The sequence below is a fragment of the Cariama cristata genome, unplaced genomic scaffold, assembly GCF_000690535.1.
Source record: "Cariama cristata isolate BGI_N322 unplaced genomic scaffold, ASM69053v1 scaffold4713, whole genome shotgun sequence".
In the NCBI taxonomy this organism is placed as follows: domain Eukaryota; kingdom Metazoa; phylum Chordata; class Aves; order Cariamiformes; family Cariamidae; genus Cariama; species Cariama cristata.
The window spans coordinates 24,319-33,107 of record NW_009606541.1 but is presented as its reverse complement, the minus strand read 5'-3'; positions in this window follow the sequence as shown (position 1 = coordinate 33,107).

Here is an 8,789-nt window from a genome sequence, read left to right as displayed (position 1 = left end):
GAGAGACATGGAGACTTGCAAAGAGGACACTGCATGAAGTACCAGGCATGAAATACCCAGGATTGCAATGTAACATTCTGCTGTGCCCTGCATGCGTAGGAAATGGTGCTGATCCAAGACACAGAGCAATCTGTCTCTGAAAGACAAGTATCTAGAGTCTGTTAGAAGGATGGACTGTAACAAATACGCTGAGGTAGTTAGATTTGCTTCAGTATTGGATAATCCGGATATTTCACTCACTGCCAGATGTTGAAAATGAAATATGTGGATAAAAGGAAAAAGTGAATTGTTAATCAATGTACAGTTTCACAGTAAGATCCTGGGGTTTTAATCAGGAGATGTTATTTCTGACCTAGTGCCGTACATTGATCTATTTTCAGCATGAACATCTCTCCTTTAAGTTTTGGGGTATGAATATCATTGGAAAAAAGAGTATTCCATATTTTATTACAGAAAGAAACCATATATTAACTCTTAAATATATAGTATTTTAATAAATGTCTAATTATTATAATGGAAATTATATTTCTATGACTGGTTAAAAGGAAACATCATCTGGTGAAGCAGAAAATAATAGAGCTGATTCCTTAGGACTTAAATATTTCTGTATTTAGAGGCCTGGGTCACAGTCATGTCTGGTGAGAGCTGTTGGATATGCATGATCTTCATGGCTAATTTAGTGTTTTTGTTGCACTTAAACATTAAATTAGTTCTGTGAGCAAAAATAGATTTGCTCACTTTGCGAGTGCCTTGCCCACAACCTAAAAGTCTAACTCCAATTTTTGCCTTGTGAATAAAAGTATCTCAGTGGAAGAGAGATTATTGCTGTGTTACTTGACTGGGCTGTTAGCCTCTACGCTGGAAATGTGGACTAGGGTGAGGATTTTATAGTCTTCATAATCGATAAAGCTTGGGATGTCACCAGTTGCAAAAATAGAATTTCATAGCAATATGAATTTATTTTATTTTCTCAGCATCATAGGAGGAATTCAGAGGGAATATGAACTTTCCAAACATTGTATTTTGTACATTTGAACTTTTTAACAGAGTTAGGACTAACTGAGAGGGGTCTGTACTCAGATTTCTCTCCCGATTGTAAAAAATGTCCAATCATGTGCTTCTTTAAATGGACCTGCTGTCACCTCTAGCATAAGTGCATTTATTCTATCCTGCAGCATAACCGAGACTCTAAGTTAAAAAAAACATTTCAGTGGTAATGAAAACCTGAACAAAGCTGTGTTTTGGGTACAAGTGAGGAAGATTTCATCAGCTGTTTGTCTAAATCATGTCATAGAGATGCATTACAGACAGTGCAGTTAATTTTCATGCAACACAGAAGGGAACAGAAGTCACTAATTATCAGCTTTACTGTCGTAACAACATTCTGCTGTGAACATAAAGCTCTTTTTTCTCTGTGTAAGCCAGCATTGCTTTAACAATGGCATTTGTTTAGGTCAGTCAGTAGATTTTGATGTTATTCACCTCTTGCATTCTCTTACGTGAGGTAAAAGTGAAAAAGAAACAAACCTTATCTCTTCTTGTAAGCATCTTGTGTTGTATGGTGGTTACAGAGGGAGGACTTGCATATAGAAAAGAAGGGGGAGAAAAGTTAATGAGCCAGACTTCCTTGCTCTCCTAGGTCCAAAAATGCTTGCTATATGCTATACAAAGCTAGTTACCCAACGGTCTTAGATAATATATTTTGTATATCAAGCTATAACAAATACTTATTCTAAAGAAGTTGATGAACTAAACAATTATCAGGTTTCTTGGCATGATGGTTTTTAGCAAAGTCTTGGCAGTCATGCAGTTGCTATTCTACAGGAGCAAAAACTGTGGATTTGGTCAGGAGTGTACAGGGAGATCTTGCCAGCAATGTTTCGGATTTTAGGGGGATTGCATATGAGAATTGAGATTAGACCTGATCTGTCTCATAACCTTGTTGCCTGCCTGCCTGTTTTTATATGCAAATTAGTATCTGGCATTTAAATGTTATCTATGCCAGGGAAATCAGTTGCAGTATGCTATTCTATAGCTGTGTTTCTATCCCTTATTACACACATCTGTGCAGGACTTCTTCACTTGAAGTAAGATTTGTCCTGCCTCTATTTTAAAGTTGCCTTTCATTGGTTCAAGGTAGATGGCTGTTAAGAGCTCCCTCACAGCCTGTCCTACTCAGACTGCCAGATCAAAGTCCAAATTTTTCTGCCTCTTTGTTTTCCCCTCAAAATCCTAGGCTCAGTGTCTCCCAGCCTCATGAACTTTGTCGGCCTTCACCCAATGAAAGAGGTACCTGGACTATCTGGGGGTTTGTTCCTCAGATCCCCGTCACTGGTCATATCCTCTTCTCCTCTCTCCCCCACCCCCTTCGTTAATGGTGTGCCTCGCCGCTAATCGTTTGTCCACTGGTACTTTTGCCCTGAGGAATCTCAAATGCCACGCCAGCGGTGGCGTACCAGTGAGAAGCTGATGGGCACAGGCAAATGGCAGCAGGGCTGCCCTCGGTGGTGCAAGGCTGATAGCTGCAGTGCGAAAGTCTGAGCCTCCAGATCTCCCCGCTTCTTCACTCTTCCAAACCTCATCACTACTGTAAAGGGCTGGGACGGGAGCTGGAAGCTGGGGAGCTCGTTACAAACAAAACTACCAGCCTTGTTCCTCCTATTGCAGCCAGGATGGGTAGCTAGTATTTTCCCTGGCAAACTGCTCACTGGTTTGCCAGGTAAAATGGGGTCAGCCAGCTGGGAACGGTCATGAATGTTGAGGTGAGGAGTGAGTAGAGCCTCAGTTGCAGCTTTCTTCCTGAGGACAATTTGGAGTGTATTTGTGGGACAAGGTGCGATTCTCTGCTGAAGAGAATGGCTGGCTGGAAGCGTGGTTAAAGAGGGCAACTTTGTGGGGGTTTTGGACTTTTTGTCTGTGATGGTGCTCATTACTGTGCCTCATTTGCTGTTTACATTAAATGTTACTGTAGTAACTTGCTAACTCTTGTCATCCGTGCTTGAAGCACGTGTGTATGGGAACAGGGGAACAGAACTGCCTCTTTCAGTAGGCAGTAGGAGTTTGTAACTGGTTGCTCAGCAGAAAGGTCAGCATGACGTAACCCCGTAAGGTACCTCAGGGAAGAAGCTGGAATGTGGCGGGACTAGTGACAGCCTTTTGCTTGGAAGCATCAGAGAGAAGAAATGTGGACAGGAGGGCTCTGTCTGGAGAAAGCCTTTTCTGTGATTATACAGCACCAGGGAAGGGGAGGCAAAAGTTCTCCATATAATTTAATCACTCATAGTGGATGATTTCATTCTGTAGGTTAATTGTCTTTCTAACTCTTTTTCTGGCTAGCAGGAAACATATCTTTGGGATCTCTGAAGTCAGCAATATTTTTTGTAATAAAAGAAATAAACTAGAGAACTGATTCAATAAAAGCAAAATGACATTTCACTTAAAAAAATATGTGCCCTTGAAAGCTATTTAAGTGTGCTTAGAAAAAAGAGAATGAGAGAAGGAAAATAGGAAACTCCAGTTCCTAGGAGCAAACAGAAATTAAAAATAAACACAGTTAGAACTGAAAATTGCCATAGTGCAGGAAGTGAGGAACACAGTTGAGATCAGGTCAGGGAGAACAAATTAGCCAAATGTATTGAATTGTTTAGACTTAAAATCTTAATTTTGTTATTCTTAAGGAGGCAGTCATTGTATATGACTTTTTGATTTTGAGAGGAAAGGCAAGAGATGGTGTAAAACTAAAGATAAATAAAGCATTTCAGAAAATTAAGGCTACTTTATCACTTGTTGACAGCTGAAGGAGAGCACACATTCAGAGTAACTTCTGACTTTGCTCAGTATCAGAGTTTCAGTATTAGCAATATTCATTTCAGAATAATGCTGAACTTCATACAAGTCAGGTTAATGCTGACCTGGAATTGTACCATCAGAACGCAGACACATTGCAGACAAATTACCTCCTGGATCTGGAAACTAGATCAAAATAAAGGACTTCAATACCAAGAGCAGGGCTTTGATAGCATTCAGGAGTTTAAAACCATGATCCACATCTCTCAGCTGCTGCCTAAACCCTGCTATTTGACTTGCAAGTTTGCCCTTCTTTCAACAAGCCCCGAGTGTCTGCCTGTGCAGCACCTCACCTGCTTTCTGGATTGCACCCAGCAGTGCTCAAGTCTCCTCTTGCACAGGGGCTTCACTCCAGAGCTACGCGTCGGAGTCCCTTCCTGTGCATGGTGTGGTAGCGTGAGAAGCGAAGGGTCTTGGTTTCAAATACAGTTCTTACATGGGCAAGGGGACATGTTTCCCTCTTTCATTATCAGTGTCAGAGATGTGACAAGCCTTAAATCGTTAAAGATTTTTTTGGTCTTTTAATTCTGTTAGCATAAGCTATAGACAAATGTCATCTTGTCAGTGTTATGGACAAAGTGAATCATCCTGTAGTCTCTATGGAAAGGGAAGTAAGACTGCAAATCACAAAATAAATTGCCACATCAGTGATCTTAACATCACTAGCTGTATTGGATTTGCATACTCTTTTGTTCTCATGGTTTTCTTATGCTTCTTTGCAATCCGCTCTGTTTTCCTAGTTTATAGCACCATTCAGTTTTTGCTCATGTGGATAGATACGTGAGCTTGCCAAAGCCTGCTCCGCATTCTTTATGCCAGTCACTGTGCCGTGGTTAGACCAAGCCCATTTCTTTGGTTGTCTCCAGTTTCTGCCCTTCAGTTAACTTTGACTTCAGGCTTGAACTCTGCATATCTCACTTCAGGAAAAAAAAGAATAGGTTTAGGTGTATAATATGCATAAAAGCCACGAATAGGTTTCCTTGCCAAAATGATTCATAAGTAACTAAAAATTAGTAGGTGGGTTTGGTGGGGGGGTTTCTCCAGTCTACTTGATGCTACAACAGGTAACCACTCACCATCCCCTTCTCAGATTACCACAGCATACCAGTCATAACCATGATCTATCTTTTTGTTAACAGTTAAACCAGCAATCCAACCAATTTGCTTTTTCTTTGGGGGTGGGGGGAATGCATGGAACGTGTTCCCCCCCTGCCCAGTGTAAAACAACAAAAAAAAGTGTAGAGTCTGAGCATAGTGACAATAGGCAATTCCCATCATTTCCAATTCTTTTTGAAATTAGGGAACATAGGATGGAGGAAACAGTAACAGGAAACTAGTAAATATAAACCTGGAGAGAAAAGGAGAAAGAAAGGAAAACAGAGGAAGGAACGCTCATAAATAGGCAAAGGCAGGACCAAAGAACCAACGTGGGTGGTGGTGGGTGGGGAGTCCCATCGCTTTCTGGCAAGCACCTTTTTTCACACGGGAAGCATTCCATGGCTGGTGGGGGAGTTTAAGGACTGGAGAGCAGTAGAGCGCTCAAGGAAAGGCTGCAGGCAACTTTGTTCGCTCTGTTTTTGGGAAGATGCAGCTGCTCCCATTCATTGCTCTTTCCATTCCCATACCTACGGGACAACAGCTATTCAGTGCTGAAGTACAGCAGCTGCTGCAGTGTGTGCAGATTGGTAACAAAGAAAATACTGTAAATATAAAAACACTGTGTAGTACTGAGAGCTCAGGTAAAAGAGTTTAAGGATGTCTTTTAAAATGCTACTCATCTTTCCCACGTAAACCAGACGGGGATTGTTTTAATAGGCCTCTTCTGGTTTATCCATATTTTAGTTTCCTGTGCAACTGGGCTTAAATGTGTTCTTTAAACAAAAAATACTAAACCAAGGAAATACTATACTTTAGACAAGCTGTATCAATTACTGCCTCTTTAATTTCTTTCTTACTGAAACATTATTCACCAGTTCTTGGTTCTGTTCCCAGACATGCACAACATTTAAGATAACAGACATTAAAGCTACAGCCTGTATTTGTTCCATTTAACTCGAGATGTGATGGAGATGGGTATCTGCAGAGAGCAATTGAAATCATACATGAGCTGGATTTTCCTTCGGTGATTCCTTGCCTTAGGCCTACAAATATAGGTATAGTAAGTCAGGGAAAGTGAACGTAATGTAGGCCTATGAATACATATGAGTAGAAATAAATTAGTGAACTTCTTGATTTTATCCCGTAATAAACCATTAGAAAATAAGCAAATAAGTGACTTAAAGTAAACTTTATGTAAAAAAATCCAAACTCATTATGGGCATCGCTTAGACAACTGAACTGGACTTTTACCTGTAGCAGCTCTGTTAGAAACACAAACTCTGTGCACAGATAGCTGGACTAATGCTTCTCTACCTGCTAGAGGACAGTTGAGTTTGGGACCTGAGGGGTGGTATGTGCCTGTCACTCAGTGTGTTTAGATTTCTCTTCCAAAAGCCAAAACAGGAGTTTCTGTTGCTTGTTGTGGGATAACTTCAAGTCCGTATAAAGTGATTTTGCCCTTAGTAGTACATATCTTGCTCAGTTTAGGCACAGGTGACATGTGAGAGCTTATTTAAAAACAAAAAACTACCCAAACCGAAACCAACCAACCTCAAACTTTGTTTTTTAAAGATAACCCCCAAATTATTGTCACATTTGTTTCAGTGATGTAAAGATGTGTCCGATTCAAACCATTTTACGTTCTTAAGAGAAAGCTAGTTGAACCCACTTAACTATTAAGTGGGCCCAACAAAACAGGTGTTTTAAACTAGAGGATTAACGTTGTCCGTGCTTTACCAGTTTTTCGTAAGATGAATTCTTCCTTCGCAGGGGACGAATGCTCCAACATTGTATGTAACTGTAGGTTCTGTAAAGCTGGTGCCATCTTCGGCTGGTCTCAGTGGGGCTGAGGCAGGAGACAAGTGCTCAAGGAAAAAAATGTAGATTATTGAAATAAGTATTGCATCAGTGGGCTCTGAAAAAGGGAGGTGGTAGGGGTATTTTCATTTCAGTCCTCTGCAGGTTTATAAGCCTTTTGAGGGCAAACCCACCCAGGTTTTCATGTAATACCCTCTAATTATTGATTCATTAGCTTTTGCCATGATTCTTTTTTCTTCTTTTTTTTTTTATCTCCCCCCCCCTGCCCTGGAGCCCTTAATCCACCTCCCCGCTCCCAACCCCCAAATACATTTTGTTTCAAATGTAGTGGCTGTGATGTCAGCCAGCTTTAAGCACAGCTTCCCTGTTACTATGGTGATTTACAATACAAAGCCAATACAAAGCATTAGGTTGCTGAAAATGAATTTTCTGTTATCGTAGTTGCAATTCCTGAGATTGGGGAGGAGGAGGGCGATCTTTCCATGCCCAGCAGGTAGAAAATTGGCTATTTATTCTTCCCAAAAATCAAAGCAGTGAAATACTTTTTTCCAGCACATTACTTAAAATCTGAGTATGTGATGTTCAGCTATGGAGCTGTAAATGGAACTTCCATAACTCCATGATTTTTTGAACACCAATCACACCCAGGACATGCTCTGTACTCTACTCTTTGAGAATTTAATAAATACACTTTATCTAAAGAAACTCCCAAGCATGAACATAGGCACAAATTGCATGGAAAAAAAAATATGATTTTCTGTACTTTTGTGAAATGTTGGTGCTGTTGGGTAGTACTTTCCACGTTTCTGGTCTAGTTTTTCTTTACTTGCTACTACTTATCATTGTGTTGTGTTTTTAGGTGCAAAATAGCTTTTTTAAAAAAAAAAACAAACACTACAGTATCTGGTAATTATAAGCTTCATTTAGGCTTTTTAGTTCAGTTACAGGTACACAGCATATATTTAGTAATGGAAAAGCTGCATTACTAATTAGTGAACAAAGTTTTAATGCATTTTTAATCTCAAATTTCACATTACAGTCAAGACCACACTGATCACTTCAAGTAATATAACAATTTAAGTAAATGCATTAGAACCATTCCCTTTAAAAATATGTCCACTTTTAGCTTTGTGGTTTGGTTTATTCACTTTTTTTTTATTTTTAGCAGAGAAAAAGCAGCGCTTGCCTTATGCTCAACATTGTACGGTAGGTTATAAAACATCAAAGCTGTTGAAATTCAGCAATGGAGGTAGTATTAGTTCTGTTGCCCTTACAAATTATCTCCTCCTCTCACACCGAAAAGGAAAATGGCTTCATGATGGCAGCTGTTTCTGAAAGGGACAGCTAGTGAAGGCATTGGAAAAGTCTATAGAAAAATAATGTAATTTGCAGTCTTTCATCTGGAAATCCATTTCAGCATCACTCTGTACAACACAAGAGCCCATCCTCCTTCCATTCCCCTGTCAGGTCACCTTAGGTAAATATTTTACTGTAGTTCTTTAAGCTTAAATCCAGTCGTCTGCTCAGATTTGTTGTGTTTCATTATGGAGTGTGTCAGATAATCCCTCTTGCTTTAACAAAAAAAAAAAAAAGAAAAAAAAAAGGTATTTTAAACTAGTCCAAAGGTATGGTCATGTATTACTGTAATAAAGATCATGGTTTTAAGTGTACTCCATTTTGGTTCCTACTATGAACATCTAATCCCTGTAACAATGTTGTATGTTTATTTAAAGTACATATATATATAAAAAATTAAATGTCAGATTTTTGCATTAATTAAGATTTTTTTAAATTTGAATATGAACTTTGAGTACTTTATTTCACAAAAAAAAAAAAAAAAAACCAACCCAACTTTACTGGAGTGTTAAGTTTCAGAACTCAAGACTATATTTGTCAAATTTAAGTTTAAAATATGTAGCTAACATTGTTTTCTGATATCAAATGTAAATATCTGTAAAAAGAAATTCTTTTGTATATTTTTGTGAAACTGTAGTTCCCCAAAAGATACGAAAGATTTAATAAAAAAG